The following is an 18,905-nucleotide window of genomic DNA, read 5'->3' as shown; positions in this document are numbered from 1 at the left end:
TTAATTGATGTGGGTGACATTTCAGCGAATACGCCAGAGCATCCAAACCACAAAACAATGAAAGAAGAGAAAGGTATGTTTCCCTTAAATTTCCCCCATGACCAGTCATCAAATCCTGTCTTTATAGTGCTGACTTTGGGGAGGTAGATAAAATATACCTTATAAAATATTTGTGTGGCCTTGCTGAACTACAAAGAACCTCAGAGGATCTTGGTCTCGTGAACTTCAAGCCTTGAAGGATATTTGCAGGCAGGTACATTAACAAAGCCCTCAGCAAATTCCTCAGGAGGGATGTGGGATTCATCTTTATGTCCCTGGTGTCTAGGGTAGGTGGATGAATGCCTAGGCAGTGACTGAGGACAGCGCCACAGCACAGAAGACCATCAGGTGAATCGGGCAGCCGGCAGTGCAGGCGTGAGCAGAGAACCTTATACCACAGAAGACATCGCTGCAGCCTTTCAGGATATGTGAAATATCTTGGAAAAATAGATTAACTCCCCGCCAAACACACACACACCCCTGCCCTACCCCACTGCATTTTGCTTCTTGACATACATAGATGAAAGGAACGGTTCTCCAGGCTGGGGCCAGAATACGAGGGAAACACAGCTTGTGAACAAACATTCCACCTGAAGGAAATGTCTAAACAAGGTAGCTATTTTAGAAGGGCTTTTCCACAGCCATAGGGCCCTGCAGCTGCACAGGGGTGTTTCCTATTTTCTGAAACAAAACTTACTATTTACGTTAAGGAGACTTGCCTGTCGCCCACCGTCCTGATAATTATTTCTTTGCTTACCTCTTTGTGCTGGAATTGAATCCAGGTCTTGGACATGCTAACTGAGCTCTGATCGTGAGGGATGTCCCAACCTCTCTCCTCCCCTTGTTCTTTTGCTACCCCATTGGCTTGACTCCTGTTCACACTTTCTGCTGCTTAACCCTCTCCCCTTCTTGGCTCTACAGCTCCATGTCACTTCTATGTGGCAGCCATTGCTGTCAGGCTTCCCGGTGCTGCCAGAGAGAGAAGACCCGAGGTCCTCTGACTGCAGCACAGAGACATTTGCGTAGTTTTGGATCAGGGCAACTTAGTATTTAATCACAGTGAGACTGTCTGAGGGCAAACAAAGTCGTTGTGACGCTTGGTGAACTTATGGTACCAGACTGAAATCATTAATTAAAGCAGCAACTTCAATGCTGGCACATGGACACTGTCAAGTAAATATAGTCTTCAGCCTATCTCATGATCATTTATTAATTAATTGTATCAAAAGTTCTGAGATAATTGGTGGTATGTGCAAGGACACTTGGAAAAGTTACCTTAAAATTGTTTTTGAGACAGGGTCTCATTTAGTCCGAGGTTGGCCTCAGACTTGCTGGGCAGTCAAGAATGATTGTGAACTTTGATGATCCTGCCTCTACCCAACTACTCCTTGCAGTGTAGGTGTGTGCGGCCATGGTTTGTTTTCTGAGGCTACAGCTGAACCCAGGGCTTTGAGCACGCTAGCAACAGCTACTAATTCCCTTACACCCCAGAGTCTGAGAATACGTCTTACTTGCTATTTTAGGGGACTGTTGTTTTAGGGGAGGCAGAGTGGGCTGCCACATTTAACTGACTTTCAAGTGCAGATTTTATTTGTACAGAAAGTGTATAACCTGGGGTCCTGGGAGCAAATGGTCAGATTGACAGCTTCACTCCGAGAAAAGCAAACTGAGATCGGAGGGTACGACTCTAATACTTGGTAGTTCCTTCAAGAGCAGTTTTGTTCCAACTAGGTCTGCTTTGTGGTGCTACAGAATGTTGACGCCCTAAGATATAATGTCTTTACTTCCAGTGATGTCAATCTTTGGTGACTCATTTTTAGAAATTTTTTTCATTCTGTTGTTAATAATATACATATATTATATATGTTGCATATATGTAACTGTCATGTAAAATATTAGTACCTGGGCTCTCTCTATGTGAAAAGTGGTAGCGTACCCTTATTAAATATTACCAACCAAGGCCCATACTGACAGGTTATCAGGATAAAATCTCTAAGTGGAAGTTCCTGACTTAATCAAGCATCTATACTTCGTATCAAGACAAGGTGTGTGTGCAAGCATCTAGACTCGGTGTGCACTGCAGCATGACTCTAAAGCTCAGCTCTTCAGAGTTTTCACACTGAGGCAGGGCTGAGTCTTTCACATGTGCTCCAAAGCGCTTGGGGTTGCCCTGGTGTGACTGTGTCAGTTAGAACATGCATTATTTCCACCCCACATATAATTCATTAGAAACAGCTGCACGCTTTGCCAAATGCCATACAAATGAAATCACCACTTGACTTTAAAAAAAATTGTGTCAACAACTATTATGTGGTTGAAATACACACACACACACACACACACACACACACACACACACACACACACACGTAGGGAAAGGGCTTGCATATGCTTGCAAAGAAATTGCTAAACGTACACAAGCCAGACAAAAGCCACCTCCCCTTACAGATGGCTCATTACTCGGGTGTGCCCTGTGTTCGGAGAAGGTGGGTTTTCCTGCCACTGTGAATCCCTTCTAACAAGGAAAGGAACTCTCTTCCTGTGTGTCCTCTGTCTGACCTTCAATGATGGGTGCAGGACCAGCTTATCAATGGTGTGGGGGGGGATTAAGTCTGATGGGGGTTTCTTCATACAGCTCTGAGAGCAAGGCCTGTCTTCTCCCACGCTGGGTCCAGCTAACTCTTCCACCTGTGGGTGACTCCTAAGGATCATCCACTGTCTTCGCTCTGAGGTGGGAGGGCTGTCCTCATATCACCTCTCCCACTAGCATTTATATTCTGCTGTAACTGAGCAGCATATGAAATTCTAATATATGTCCCCCAAGAATGACTGGCTTCTGCATACAAATGGGGGGGGGGAAACGGCAGGGTCCCCCCTGCCTCGTTTCTTTTCTTTCCCTGGTTTTGTCCCCTTGGTGTTATTAACAACATATCGAAGAGGGTTGTGTGTTTTTTCATAAAAGAAGAGCCATGAGATTATGTTTGCTCTGCAGCTGTGAAAGACAGGAAAAACTAAAACCGCCCCCTAGGCTGGAAGGGTCAGGTGAGAGCCGGGAAGAAGAGCAGCAGGCAGGGCAGGCCATAGCACAATGGGAGCAGGGGGAAGGCTGACGTGGAGGAGTTCATAGCCACCCAGGAACTGGTCTCAGAGTTTGTTCATGCGCACACGTGTGTGCTTACGGAGTGAAAGCACGCATGTGTGCATGAGTGTGGAGTCTGGCGGTCAATACAGGCAAGGTGTTAGCTTCAGTTGCTCATCACCTTGTTTTGGGGTGGGAGACAGGATCTGTCATCAGATCCAGAGTTCACCAATTCACCTAGACGGGTTGTGAGCCCAGAATCCCTAGTGCCTCAGTTTGGGGTTATGGATGCACGCTGTATGCTCAGCTTTTTGTCAGTGCTGCAGATATGAACTAAGGTCTTCACACTCACATGACAAGCACTGTACTGTGTGAGCCAGCTCTGCACACCCCAGGTGTTCACCACACTGCACACCCCAGTACTGAGTACCCACAGACCCTCCCGTACTGACTGCCAAAGCGGACTTGGACATGGATTATGGCTCCTCCATCACCACACTCTAGAAGTCAGTTTTCTCTCTCTCTCTCTCTCTCTCTCTCTCTCTCTCTCTCTCTTTCTCTCTCTCTGAACTAAACTGTAAAGAGCACCTAGAGGGCATGCTGTGGCTCAGGCTCCTGCAGAAAGCACTTTGGGGACTGAGCTCCCTAAGGAGTCTGTTTGGCCAGAAAGAACACAGAGAACCCCTTTCTAAAGATCCCATCTCAGTGCACAGAACTCCCCTTACATCTCTGGGTTAACATGGGGATCTAGCCATCAAGGTCACTGCGGTTTCTACAGGGAAATGCAGCTCCAACGTCCTGGTCAAAGAAAAATACACTTTCCAAATACAGACTACGTATGTTGAAGAAGCCCACATTTCAGTACTGAATCAAAAGCATAAAATGGGCTGGGCGGTGGTGGTGCACACCTTCAATCCCAGCACTTGGGAGGCAGAGGCAAGAGGATCTCTGGAAGTTCCAGGACAGTTACGGCTGTTACACAGATAAACCCCGTCTTGAAAAGAAAAAAAAAGAAAGAATGAAAAGAAAACAAGAAAAAAAAACATAAAATGGGCCCACTAAATACTACAATCTTTAGAATATTTGCAATAATATGTGTAGGGTGAGGCTGTGATTAACTGGGTAGCCCACTCCTAAGTGGTCTCACTGACACAGACCTCTGGGCGTGGATGCTGAATCTAAGAAAAAAAAATTACATGTAAAAGCTTACTTAGGTCACATATTATTAAGGCTTTCTTTGTTGTATAAATGAAGAATAATCAATGTGTCTATTATTTGCTTATAGTTAGTTTTGAAATCAGGATTACCTTAAAGGTTTCACAAGCTATGAGTTAACAACTCAAGAATGAAAAATGAATAAAAGACACCAGTGTCCAAGTGAAAAAAAAAAAAACAAAACCCTGAAGCAGGTATTTTACTTTTTAAAAACCATCAGTTTATACACAGCTGCAAAGAAATTTCCGAAAGATTTGTTCCCACAACATGGCACTTTTAAAACCATGTGGTTTTCCTCACAGTAATAAATTAAAGATTAAGGTCAAGGAGAAAAAAAGAAAACCCACAGAAATGTACTCCCGCTGTGTGTATGTGTGTAACGTGCAGCCCCAAATCCTGCTCACTGCCTGCTTTTGGATCCACTACCAGAATCAAGCTTGGAATCTGGGCACATTCCGGCGGCAGTGTCTGCTTTCACAATAGGGCAGAAGGTGTAATTCAGCCCATCAGGAATTGGCTTTTAAGGCACCGATGGCAAAAACAGCACCAAACGCTGCATTCAGCGGGATGAACAGGATGGAGGTGAAGTACTGAATCACCTCGGGCACTTCTCAAGCAGGGAGATGCTGCTGCCATCCAACACGTTTGCCAGCACAATGAAGGCCCTGAAACCCCATTTTAGTTCCTAGCCTATGAGGTGTGTGTGTGTGTGTGTGTGTGTGTGTGTGTGTGTGTGTGTAGAGACAGACAGAGAGAGAGAGAGAGAGAGAGAGAGAGAGAGAGAGAGAGAGAGAGAGATTAATCTAGTTGCTCAATTGTGTATAAACCTCAAGTATAAAGAAAAAAGCTAGAGGGTAGATGTGAGGGACAGAGAATCTCAGCTATGCCACCAACTGACTTATGAGCAGCCTGAGCCTCAGTCTTTCCCTTTGCTTGTAGTGCGTTGGTGCCTCTCAGTGTGGTGGGTCCTCAGAGGACTGTACAACCAGCTCTCCCCAACAACCCCTCAGGAAGTCCAGGAACACCCTGGTGTAAGACAAGAGGAAGGTGATTTACCAAGGAGAGCAGTCACATTCTATTGCTTTCCTGGCAAATGTCCTCACCAAAAGTTTGGTCCTTCTGAGGTGATCTGAATCCCATAATTACTTTGACTATAATTATTTGCACATTTTTCATTGCCTGCACCATTTATTATGTAAGGCCCACAAACAAGGGGGATATCTTCCCATCGGCTCAGTCCCGGAACTCCGGCTGTAGAGTTCCCAGCATTCAGTGTAGAGAGGGAGCAAGAAGACATACTGTCACCAAGTAAATAGCAGGCTTTCTTCTTTTAATAAGGTGTCCCAGGATAAAGCTCACTTCTAATGAACTCAGGCCACCGAGGAAAAACCCACAGCTGCACAGAGTCGTTGTCCTTGTGAAAACAGAACCCCTGAAGGGAAGCGTGGGGGACAAGGAATTTGATCAGGAGGGAACGTAGGCTTAGTAACAGCCTAGGTACTCGGACATCTTCCTTTTTTGGAGAAGAGCTTATTTAGATCGTCTGTCTACTTAAGAACGTGGTAAAGTATACATGAAGTAACATCTGTTTTCAACACTTTGAATGGATAGTTGTGAGTCCTGCCTACTTCGCTTACTACCGTCCCAGTCCAGCTGCAGAACTGCGCCTCTTAATTGAAACTGTACCAATTGGACACCAACTCTGAATTCTCTTTCCTGGACACTTGTATTCTCAGCTCTGGGAACTGAACTAGGGATTTGCACATGCATGACAGAAACAGTCTCTGCTACCGAGCTACACTCCCAGCGCTTGTATCCTTGAGACAGGGTCTCAGGCAGCTGATGCTGGCCTTGGCCTTGAGACCCTCTTTCTTGCCTTAGCCGTCTGGGTGCTATCGTATCATACAGTATGTTTCACCCTGTGTCTGTCAAAACCGTAACCAGCTCCCACCCTTACATGCCCTTCCTTTCATCCTTCCCATTTCTGGCTTTACGATGGGCTCCCTGGTTCTGCACAGGACCCGTCATCCTCCTCAGCTGACTCTCGAACTTAGTTCTGTGCTTTCACTTAGGAAGAAACTGAACTCGCGGCTGCTCATTTTCTACCTGTCTCCTGCAGGTTGCCTACAACATGGCTTCTTAACTAGGGGCACTCAGTTTGTTTACTGAGATTGATGTGGTCAGGACATTCTGTGGGGACACTGGACTTCTGCTTGACTCTTTCCAGTATTCCCCGCTGGCTTATTACTCTGGGATGGAGAAATGGCCCTCATTTCCCATGCACCCTTTTTCTAACTGAGTTGAAATCTGAATTGGCAATCTCACCAACCACCAATATTTACAGACAAATTCTAATAGTGAATTTAGACTTTAAAAAGTTTTCATCTCTGTGAGAACTTCTGAAATGGTTAAAATGTTTAAACTTGGCAGTTGAATCTTTGTTTCCAATCTTTTGGTGGTGCTGGGGACTGAATACATTTCCTCATGTCTGAGAGAGACAGGCAAAGGCTGCCATGCTGAATGACAACAGTACTCTCTCTTGAGCCTGACCGGTAGGTAGTTCTTCACAGTCAGCCCCTACACGGACCACAAGCTCCAATCCTTTCAAATGTGCTAGGGAGCACAGGATTTGAAGGTGTGGAAGCCCGAGGCTAAACCTGTCCAGCCACTACACGCTTGCTTGAATTGTGGGCCATTTATTCCAGATGATTTGTTCTCATCTGGAAAACGCATAAGGTACTCTGCAGAGCAATAACGAGTATTAAATAAAACAGTGCACATAAAGAGTCTGATGTGTAATAGAGGTGTTTGATAAGGCTGGTTTCTTTCCCTAAGGCTATTATTTTAGGATTCATAATCCTAAATCAAATTGATTTCAGTTTCTATTTAAATAGTTATTCAAATTATTCTATTGTGCATTTAAATATAGGTCTGAATGGTGCCTCGTATGTTGGAAATATGTTTGGTTTTTGGTGAGACTAACGTTTTCTGGAATAGTAAATGCATTTGCTTCCCTCTCTAAAGCACATATGTTCACTGTCTCTGATGACGAAGCAAGACTGAATTTCTCTGATTTTTTTTCATTAAAGTTTTGACTGGCAGAATAATTGTTCTGCAAACTGAAGTCTTTGATTGCAGGGGTGCAGTCTGCACCAGTGCTGGGTGAGCAGTGCCTGCTGCAGTGGGAAGCTGATATTCCCCAACGGGCAGAATTTCCCATTCCTTAGAGTTAGACATGGGTCACACCCCGCAGCCAGGCTTAGTGGATACATGCTGTGGGCAAGCCTGTCAACCTCTTTTCTTCTTGATCTTTCTCATCTCTGTGATGGGAACTCAAAGCCGGTTCCCTCCTCTGGTATTGTGAGCATTCCTTCATGTATTTAGCAAGGGTCTACGGACAATATTATATGACAACAATAAGCTATCTTTTTAATTTGGGGCAGTAGTAAGAGTCGACCCTAGGACCCCATGCATGGGAGGCAAGTGCTCTTCCACTGAGCTCCAGCTCCAGCCTTGGAAACTATTCTAATTTCCTAGTCGACATCACAAAATGTAAACATCTTCACAAGCTATGATTTATTAATTATTTCTAATCACTGTGATTAGCGACAATGACTATTTACAGACACTTCTGTGCACCCATCTTGTTTAGCAGATAAACATCTGGAGCTCAGCTTTCAAGCCTTCACTTCTCACGTAGCTCCTGCATAGGCAGCAGAAGTAGCAGGGACTTTCTAGCTTTTGTTTAGCAAATCAACATACAGTCCCAGACCAGGAACTCAGAACTCCCTGTCTAAGGCACACCGCGGGCTCCTTTTCACCGTTACACACTTCTTAGGTCTCCCTTTCCAAACTTCTTTCCTTAGCTCATGTTTCAGAGTCAAGAGGAACCCAGCAAAGAATGTGAGTGGCAGGAATCTACTTAAACATTGCCTCCTGTCCTGAACCACACAACTAGAGTAGAAAGACCGATGGAACAGTTATGAAATTAATATGGAAAAACACTTGTAGAAAAACAAAGGGTCAAGTTTGACATCTCTGGGTACCTTTGTTTAGTTATAAACCTTCCACAGTCTAAGGAGGAAGCAAAGTTTTGGGCTGTTCCAAAACAACTTGGAGTTAGCTACTTGGTGTGATCCATGCTTTGGTGGAGCAAAAGAGACCTAGGTGTGGCGTTAGGGGGACTGAGTTTCTCGTCCTTGTATAACCGTGAGCAAGTCACTATAAAACGGAGATTTTTATAAAAGTCCAGAAAAGTTTGAAATCTGGCTTTGCCTCTCAACAGTATGACCTTGGACATGTTCCCCAGCATGTGTAATGGTCCCTCCAGGGACATTTCTGCTTTCAGAGACAGAATTCGTACCAAAGCCTATGCATGATGCTTGGCACACAGCAAGTGCTTCAAGCTGGAGGTGGCCGGAGTCACATCTGTGCTGTCTGTGCTATGGAGTCCTTGGGGTCCTTCCACATCATTTAAAGCACATTCTCAGGAAGGTGACTGGCGACAGGGAGAAGAGACTGCTCTAGGCAGATCCGAATCGTCAGGTTCTGGGCTTGCTTCCTCTGCGAATTTATGTGTGTTGGGCAAGGCACTCTGCTGACTGGTTCCAGCTCCTGCTACAATTTATAATGCAGCTTGTATCACATAAACATGTTATCCTAGGGCTTGCCACGCTAGCACAGGGAGTGGAGCTGGGCTCACAAGCATCTGTGCAAAGGCTCTGGTGCAGTGGTACTGCTATTGCAGGCACGGTTTGCAGCCCCAGTGCTGGGAGGGTGGAAGCAGGGGGATTCCTGGTCCTTTCTGACCAGCCAGTCCAGTTAAAGGAGTGAGTTTCAGGTCCACTGACAGATACTACACAAAAAAATAAGATGGGGAGTGATTGAGAGTAGACATCTACTGTTGACCTCAAGCCTCAACACGCACGAGTTTCTGTACACATGCACACACACATGAAAATGCGCACACACCAGCTTATCCTACAGGTATGGCCTGACTGTGGTAAATTTGCTCTTACGACTTCCTGATCATCACTAGAATTATTTAATTGTAGTTGGTCTTCAGACTCGATGCACCATGACTAGGGCCACTGAGTGACATCTGACAGTGATGACGCTATTTTTAGAAATGCCTCATGGAGAACAGTGACAAGGGTCTGTACTTGCTACACGAAGCTTTTCAACAAGGACTCTGTGTCTCCGCGTATTGTAGAGCAAGGGGTGATGATAAAGACCAACAGACTGATTGCTGAAAGCCAGAGAAACAGACCAAGAATCACAGCGTATCACACTCGATGCTGAAGACGGATGGATTCCAATGGCTACAACAGCTATAGTTCCTCATAAAAACCCTGTCAGACAATACTAGTCGTCTACACTGTTCTAGGACAAATCCAAGTCGAACTGTCAACAGGAAAATGCCATGAAGGAGGGCTATGTTGTAGGTGACCTCTCTGTCTGTTGTCATTAATTGCCCATCACTCTACCCCAGAGTTCATTTTCCCTTCAGTCCTGATTCTAGGGCTTGACTGATAGAGAAGCTACCTCATGGTGAACTCGCCCTTGGCCTCTGAGCTCCCACAGTCTCTGTGGACACAGCTTCCTGGGTCCTGGACTCTCCTATTCAACTCTCTTCTATGGGTGAGCATAGCCCTTTCTACCCCATGCTCCCACCCAACAGGACCAAAGCAAGGCTTTTAGCTCACCTGAGAAAAACTTACCCTATTTAGATCTATTGCTACTGTAGTACCTCTTAAAAAAACAATGTTTGTGAGTGTGTGTATCAGTATGCACGTGTGCGCACACACACACATATGTGAGGTCTTCAGGTGTGGTTGTCAATGCCTTAACTTGTGAGCCATCTTTCTGGCCCTGAGATTGATCCTGAAATTCTCTCTAAGCTACACATGCTACTGGGGGGGGTGTAGAATGTAGGGGAGAACTGAAAGCTGTTGGGGACATGTGTAGGATGTGGGGAGGGCACTGAATTCTGTTGGGGATGTCTGTAAGATATGGGGAGTACTGGATTATGTTGGGGCTGTGTATAAGGGGGGACACTGAATTCACAATCCTCTGGATCTGGCCCATGTGCTAGAGGCTTCATATACAGCTTGGTTCTACTACGTGATGGTGAGAACCTTCAGGAGACAAATTGTCCCCAGAGAACTGAGTCTTGGAGAGGTGGTCTTGAATGGGATATTGTGACCAGTTCTCTTCTGGCCTCCCTGTTGCTTCCAGGTTGCCATGAGGTGAGCAGGCCTCTTCGGCCACACACTCCCTTCATGATGCCACTGCAGAGCCAAAAGCAATGGGCCAACCGACTGCAGACTGAAACCCCAAACTGGGCCAAGACGGACCTTTCTTTCCATGAAGCTGATTGTCTTAGGTGCTTTGTCACAGTGGCGGAATGTTGACTGAGACAGATTTTAGGGTCAAACATAGGCTTTGCTACCGAGTAAGGCCATGACCAAACCTATGCTTTCAATTCTACAGATGCAGAAGGGACAAGAGAATCCATGCTATAGGATTAGAGGCAATAACATACAATGTAACATGCTTCCGGATTCTCTTTTCCTGTTAACCTACCCTGTTTCTACCACTTATTTCATGAGTACATGTGTCCTGTGCTTTTGAATGTGTGTGTGTATGTGCATGTGGAAGCCAGAGCCCAATATCAGATTCTTCAATTGCTTTCCACTTTATGTGTATATGTATTTGTGAGTGTGTGTGTCTGCATGTGTGTCTGCATATGTGTGTGTATGTATGTATGTGTGTAAATGTGTGTGTGTGTATGCATGTTGGGGCCAGATGTTGATATCTGGCATCTTCCTTAACCAGTCTCAACCTTATCTTTTTTGAGACAGGGTCTCTCGCTGAATCTGGACTCCAAAGATTCTCTTAGACTAGCTGGCCAGTGAGAGCCAGGATTCCGCGTGTCTCCGCTGGGGTTCCAGATATGCGCCACCACCACACCCAGCTTTTTATTTGGGGTGCTGGGGATCTAAGCCATGCTCTCAATATCTATGCAGCAAGCAGTTTGCTGAGTGAGCCACCCAATGGCCTTTACCTTCCATTTTGAGATAGGGTGTCTCACTACACTTGGAGCTGGCATATTTGACTAGCCTGGCTGAGCAGCAAGACCCAGAGATCTTCCTCCTCCACCTTCCCACTGCTGGGACTATAGGTGGGAAGCTCTGCATCCATCCATGTTCTCTGGGCTCGAGGGGCTGCACTCAGCTGCTCAAACTTGCACAGCCACGCCATCTTCTGAGCCCCTTGTCTTTACCTTTGACATATTTTCTGAGTTGGTCTGCACCTTCATCTCCAGGTCTACCCCATATCCCACAGAGATCTGTCCCGGCTACTTCAGGGATGAAACCTTACCTTGCAGCTTATTTTCCATGCCATGATCTTTACATATGGGGTTCGATCTTTAATGACAATACCCTGATGATGTCACATCTCTTAACTAAGCCACTGACCCCTGAGCCTCTCTAGCATCCCTCCCAACTGTAATAGACTCGGCAATAATCAGTAGACTCAGACGGAGGTGGTCTCGGGAGTCACTGTCTCCTCCAGTTGTCTGCCTTGGAGAGAAGCTGGAGGGGCAAGGCCAGACCAAAACCCAGTTTGCCTGTGACCTATGGAACATCACTTCTGGTAAATACAGCCGCAGTCTCTTGGGGTCCCTTCCAAACACACACAGACACACAGAGACGCACATAGACACAGACACATACAGACTCGTTACTTCCCCAACACTCAGGGAGAGGTTAAGGAAGGCATCCAGATTTGGGTGCAGAAAGGAATGAACATTTGTTCTGCTTCGAGTAGCTATTACAGAGGAAAACCCTACCCACCCCTGAGCCCTCAGACATGGGGTTGAGTTAATGTCCTTCCTTCCAAACCTCTAGCTGGTAACAACACACACAGGATGAACTGCATACTCAAGCCAGTGGCCTCAAACTAGACAGGTGGAGCACAGCCTCACTACTCCAGCAAAAGCCAAAGCACTCTGAGGAAAGCAACTTTTCCATTCAAATAGAAGCCCTGCCCTAAAGTCCCATTGAAATGCAAAAGATGGCAGAATTTGAAGTAGGACCTTGCTCCAGGCAGGAAGGCACCACCTTAGGACTCCTGAATGGCTCTCCTCAGCCACAGGGAACTGGAGCTGCCCTGTGTCTTTGGGTGCCATACACAAAAGAAGCCTGCCCAAGCTTCTCACTGTGAGGTGTGAATTATTCATGAAAATGGAAGGGTAAGGGAACACAGCGCTTACATAACTTGGCTTTCCTTAGAGAATCTATGGATTCTTTCGCTAATTATGCTTCCCGCCGTCCCCGAAGCAGCTACCTCTGAGGCAGAAAAGGCCCATTGTCTCTTGGTTTTCTGATTCCTTTGTGTGTGTTCACGCACACTCAAACTCACACGTGCACACAGTGTGTATATGTGAATGCTAGTACATGTGTGTCATGGTGCACACATATGGGGATTGGGGACTTTGGGGAATCAGTTCCCTTTTTCCACTGTGAGCAACCTTCTGGGGTCGGGTGTGGGGGTGAGGTGGGGGGGCTTTTTTACCTGCTGAGCTGTGGCACCAGCGGGTTTCCTGGCTTCTAATAGAGAGAAAACAACACAAGAAACCTCCCTCCACATCGCTCCTTACACACCCACGTTCCCCTAAGACGGTCAGCATCCTTCCACCTATGGAAACACTTTCCCCTCCTAGTAAATCTGGATGATTCCATTCTGCACACTGGAAGTTAGATGCAGGCACCAAGCAGCTTGAACTAAGAGTTCGAGCTACACGTTTAAAGTGGCTTCACCACTTTGGCAGGCTAGGAAAAAGGATCCTCGGCACAGGGGCTGACCACTCTGCTGTGTATTTCTGGAGACAGATCTGACAGGGCCTACTCCTCCCACACTGGGCCTTGCAGAACCAGGATCCTTTCTTGTGAAACAAACACAGGCCCTAAAATGGGTCAAGTGATGGAGAGTGGGTACCGCTGACGCCTCCCACAGCTGTCCGAATATAGTCCCAACAGATGGCATCGGATAACAGAGACTTCACAAGGCTGAGCTGCGAGGGGGTGAACCATCACCTCACCTCCGTAGTCTGGGGTTACGTCTGCAGGTGCGGGAGGGGTAAGTAAGGAAAGGCAGTTCTTCCTCAGAAGCAGCACATGGAGGCCAGTTAAAACACAGTGTGTGATTCTGGTTACAGGCAGTTTTGCTGTTCTTCTGATAGGATACTATTGACGCTGATTATCAGGTACAGCAAACCTGTATCTGGCATGTCCAAAAAACCAGACTTTTCCAGCTTATCAGGTATTTCAATAGAAAGATGGGGGGTGATGAGATGGTTCATGGGGTGAAGGCACTGGGTGCCAGGCCTGACGACCCAGGTCAATCAATCCCTGGATCCTACAGCGTAGAAGGGGAGAACCATCTCCTGCAAGTTGTCTTTTGAGCTCCACATCTATGCACATGCATGCGCATGTGGGTACACATGCATGCATACACATGCAAACACACACACACACACACACACACACACACACACTACACACACAAAAAGTAACTGAAAAAGATGGTGATATAAACATGATACATTGTATACATTATCAACCAATATCCAGTAAACGTTTCTGAAGGCCAAATCTGTGGTGGGGCTTAGCCTTTGGCCATGTGTACAAAACCGTGGTAAAATCTGAAGGTCATGACCACGATCATGAGTTGGCACATTTTGGATTTATGATTATCAGTTCACACTGTGCCAGAAATGTCATGTGACTTCAGTTTCGAAGGCACTGTATGGGGGCTCCAGAGAGTCCTACTATCTAGGCTATAATGGTTTTTCTCCCAGACAGCTTATGAAGTAGAATGAACCGGGGTGGTTTGTTCCTTTCTATCCATACAACTATAATGCAGAGTCAGGGACAGTGAGGTCCCTTCATATCAGAGTGGACTCTGCACCCTCGGGGAGGGGGTGGGGCTCTAGGTAGTTCTGGCTAATCACTTCTTGGGAAAGGCACACTGGATGCATATGACTAACGAGGCCACCAAGCTCTGCTCAGGAAAGAATTCGGAGCAGAAGAAATGACTTTCTGTGGCCACCTTTCATGCCGTCCCACATCTCTTCCTGCCACCTGCCATGTCTTTGGACAGATTTTGTCATGGTGTCAAGGTGTTGAACATCTGTCTTTGACTTTACGTTACATTCCATGTGTAATGCACACAGGTGAGGCTGACCGGGCCACTCGCCAGCTGACACTGCTCCAGTTTAGATCTGCAGACTCGCCCGTCTCGGACCCATCTGCTCAGTCTTCTGACTTCTGTTCCCGAGACCATTCTGGGTGGCCATGAAAGGAGCTGAGTCCTTGAACCTGACATTAAGGTTAATGCTCAACTGGAGTCAGACACACTTATACCACGTCCATACGCCAACCAATCAGATCATTGGGTCTTCTCCAGGGAACTTTACCAGCTTCCCCTCCATTGCACCTGTGCATTTATCCTGCTGACCAAGGACAGCACTGTAAGCCATGTGCAGACAACGTTCCTGAGTCAGAAGACACTGAGCTGGGGCCTCAGGGAAGACTCAACATTAACTGGATTTTAGCTGGGCCTTTAAAGGCTTACTCAAGAGAACTAAATGACCTCTGAAAACAAATGAAGAAGCTAAAATGTAAATCATCTCTTCCCTTTTCAGATAACAGAAGTTGATTTTGAAAACACCAACTCCTAAACAAACAAAACAAAAGACTGTAGCAGAGTTCTGTAATCATTTGGGTTACAGGAATTTTAACCCACATCCTTCTTAGATTAGACAAAATGTTCTAAGTTGTTTATCTGTGAATCTTCCATAATAGAGTCAAACATGCAATATACCAGAGAACATTTAGAATCATACCTGCTCCATAGGAAGTGGTTTATATTATTATTATTATCATTATTATTATTATTATTAGTCACAGTTTAATATGTTGAGATTCAAAGACATTAATTAAATCAGAAAGTTATTTAATAAATTTACTTGCTACATTTTTGTTTACACATCTATTCCTAGAGTTAAGCAGCCATTTCTTTAAAAAGAAAATTCTGGAGCATATTTATATTGTCTTTCTCAAACTACTAGTCTAAGGTTGTGAAACTTTCCTGGGTGTTGGGCTGAGGCTATGGCTTACTGACTGACTGGTGGTGTGTCTCCTGGGGCTGGCGTAAAGAACTCTGAGTGGGGGGCTACCCGGGAGCTCTGGTGTGCCCCGTCCTCCTTCAAATCTCTTGCATTTAAATACAGCACCTATTCAGTTTTCAGCGTTTGAAATGATGATCTGAATTAGCAGACACACCGCTGAAACCCAACTGCACTTCATGCCTACACAGATGGCCCCTGAAGGATGAGCTGGCCAAGTGCTTGTCACTCAGTGAACTTTGGCCTCCCTAGCTCCACCCCCACCTTGAGTTTACTTCCTTCCCGATGTCCTGCTTTGGGTCTGTAAAACATTCACAGATCTCAAAGGTCATCTATCTGTTCATGAGCTTTCATTGACTTTTGTGGGTCACATGGGCCTGATTCGATTGACATTTCAAGAATGAACTTTAACAAGATGATAGCCTGTTATTTCACACTTATTAACCGCCTCTGAGCTTCCTGATTTTAGGTGCTGAGAGCACTTTGGTAGACGCCTGACTCTTCGAAGTTCATTGAGATAAATAGAGTATCATATCTGAAAGCTTACATTTCAGTGATCCACTTTTCTGTGCTTTCCCCCATATGTAAAGACTTGCAAAGGAGCTGACACACCTCATTCTCTTCACCATCAATGCACCACCCCAACAACAACTGTTTAATAAATTGCAAACTTGGAAGGAAGGGAGGATTGGAGAAGCCACTCAGATTCCCTCCAGTTTCCCTGCTCTGTATTAAGTCTTCATCAATCACACCCTGGCGTGGCACTGAAGTGTCTGGCTGGACCGCATACTCCTTTCTCCCTTGCACACCTGTATAAGCCTTACTCTACCTTTACCATTTTAGTTCTTCCTACAAACAGCCTGAAGCGTCACTAGGCCAGGAACTATCATCTATCTCTCATGGCTCCATGCTTGTGAAGCAGGCAGGGATTTACCCTAAAGCCCCAAAGCATTTCTTTATCTTGCCCCCTTCTCCTTTCTTAGGAAAGACTTCTGAAGATTGGGAGTGCTCAATGTGTCATAAAGTATAGGTGAAACTTTACTGAAATGGGTACTCTTATGGGATTATATCTGAAGCCTGTTTCCTTAGGAAATAGGGATTTTGCAACATAACTGGATCAAACTCACATGAATCTGGTTTTGAGAAGCAGGACATAGACCTACAAAGCAGGCATCCAACTGCCCCATGACAAGTGAGTGAGAGGGAGGCTTTGAAACAACTTTCAAGGATGCAAAGTCTCTCTCCTTTGTCCCATCACTGTCTAAAACCATTGGATGAACTAGTCAACCAATCAACCAGCCAACTAACCAGTCAGTCATCCAACCAACCAACCAACCAACCAACCAACCAACCAACCAACCAACCTGCCAGCTAACCAATCAACCAACTTGCCAGTCAACCAACCAGCCAATCACTCAGCCAGTCAACCAACCAGTCAGCTAACCAGCTAGCCAACCAACTAGCTGGCCAGTCAACTAACAAGCCAGACAACCAACCAACCAATCAACCAGCTAACCAATCAACCACCCAACCAGTCAACCAACCAACCAGCTAGTCAACCGACCAACTAGCTAACAAACTGGCAAGTCAACCAATCAATCAATAAATCGACCAACCAACCAACTAACCAACCAACCAACCAATCAACTAACCAATTAACCAATCATCCAGCCAGTCAACCAACCAGTCAACCAGACAACCAACCAATCAGCCATCTATCCAATCAGCCAGTCAGTCAACCAACCAGCCAGTCAGTCAATCAACCAAACAATCAACTAACCAGATAGTTAGTCAGTCAACCAACCAACCAACCAACCAATCAACCAATCAACCAACCAACCAATCAACAAACCAACCAACCAAATGGCCAGCCAACTAATTCCAGCCAACAATTCAACCAGTCAACCAACCAACTAGCCAACTAATCATCCAACCAAGCAACCAGCAATCTAGCCAGCCAATTATCCATCCATCCATCCATCCATCCATCCATCCATCCATCCATCCATCCATCCATCCATCCATCCATTCAAACAACTAGCCATCCAACCAAACAGCCATCCAGCCAGTCAACTAGCCAACCAACCAAATAAACAGAAACCCCCAGTCTTCCTAGTTCAGGAACTTATTTGCTGCTATTTGTGGTACTGGTTTGGAAGCCAAGCTAGTGTTCCCTAGTGGCCAAGATTGCACTGTGAAGACCAGAGAGGTAGAGATATGTCCTCTTTAACTGTCTCTGGTGGCATGAATCCCTCCCTTTCTACTCAGTCTTCTGCTTTACCAGATGACACAGTAGGGGTTAACATTCATTCATGTCATCCAGTGTAGCTCCTCCTCTTCTTTGGAGGAAGTCCAGAGCACGGGGGTCATGGATTCACTGGAGCCAACCTTGCCCTTCCAGTTTTCAGGTTGAAGCTTAGAGACAGCCATCTCTACCTTAGCAAGTCTTCCCCAGAGTTTAACTTACCATTTTTTCCTGTTTTCCTGGCCTTCCTCCCAGTACCCCAAACTACTTTTCTATCCTTTCCACCCTTTCTCAGCACAATTGAGTTATTTAAAGGAAAACAAAACACAAAATGAAACAAAAAACCAAAATTATCCTATGAAGGGAAGGCCTCTGTGTCAGGTTCTTTTCTAGTGAGACAAGAGGATCTGCTGCCGTCTCTCACTTGTCCCTCATGGCCAGCAAACGTGTGTAAACCAACTGGGCAGCATCAAGGACATGGCCAGCTTGTGAGCGCAGAGTAGGAAATAGTTCACTGGTTCTCCCCAGTGAGAATCATCCCCATTGGCCTAGCGGCACATGCATTAAGCCAACACAGTAAACGCTCATATTCAGTTAGAACCCGCATGGTGAGCCCAGTGGTAGCCACACTGGTCTCCTGGGGTGGCATGGCTCTTACACCAGATCTGAACAGATCTGCCAGTGGGTACTGAGTCAGTACCTGTGACCAAGGCCAGTGTTCATCAGAGTTATTCAGACCTCAAATTAGACGCTTAGAATACAGGAGATTTTTCATTTTTCTTCCACTAGAGAATGAACCGAATCAAAGTGGGGCTGTCTTGGGAGCACCCACTGGTGTGGTTCTACATTTCTTGGGTGGCAACTCACAAACCACTGGAGAAGAAATGCTGTACTAAAGGAATTTAAGCCTGTCAGGTTAATTACACAATATTAGGTACAAAAACAAACAGTGCAACACAAAACATAGCTACATCATTATTTGCAGTAAATGTTAACTCTAAATAAGTGCAACCTGTCCACAAATGCTTGCTATAAACTAATTAAAAAAAATAAAATTTGATGGATAAACATGAAAAAAAAATTCTCACCGAGAATTTTTTTTTTAAATATCAGCACTCATTTAGAGTTCGGGA

The 18,905-nt window shown here is 45.6% G+C and overlaps 1 protein-coding gene across 10 annotated transcripts in view; it reads right to left on the bottom strand.

Annotated features, from left to right (window-relative positions):
- Positions 1 to 18,905, bottom strand: part of Mbnl2 (muscleblind like splicing regulator 2) — a 155,766-nt gene that overhangs the window by 8,778 nt on the left and 128,083 nt on the right. The gene's annotated exons all lie outside the window — the stretch shown is intronic.

The sequence above is a fragment of the Myodes glareolus genome, chromosome 12 (assembly GCF_982192425.1).
Source record: "Myodes glareolus chromosome 12, mMyoGla1.1, whole genome shotgun sequence".
Taxonomy (NCBI): domain Eukaryota; kingdom Metazoa; phylum Chordata; class Mammalia; order Rodentia; family Cricetidae; genus Myodes; species Myodes glareolus.
The sequence above is the reverse complement of the archived record's forward strand: the minus strand, read 5'-3'. Positions and strand labels throughout refer to the sequence as shown.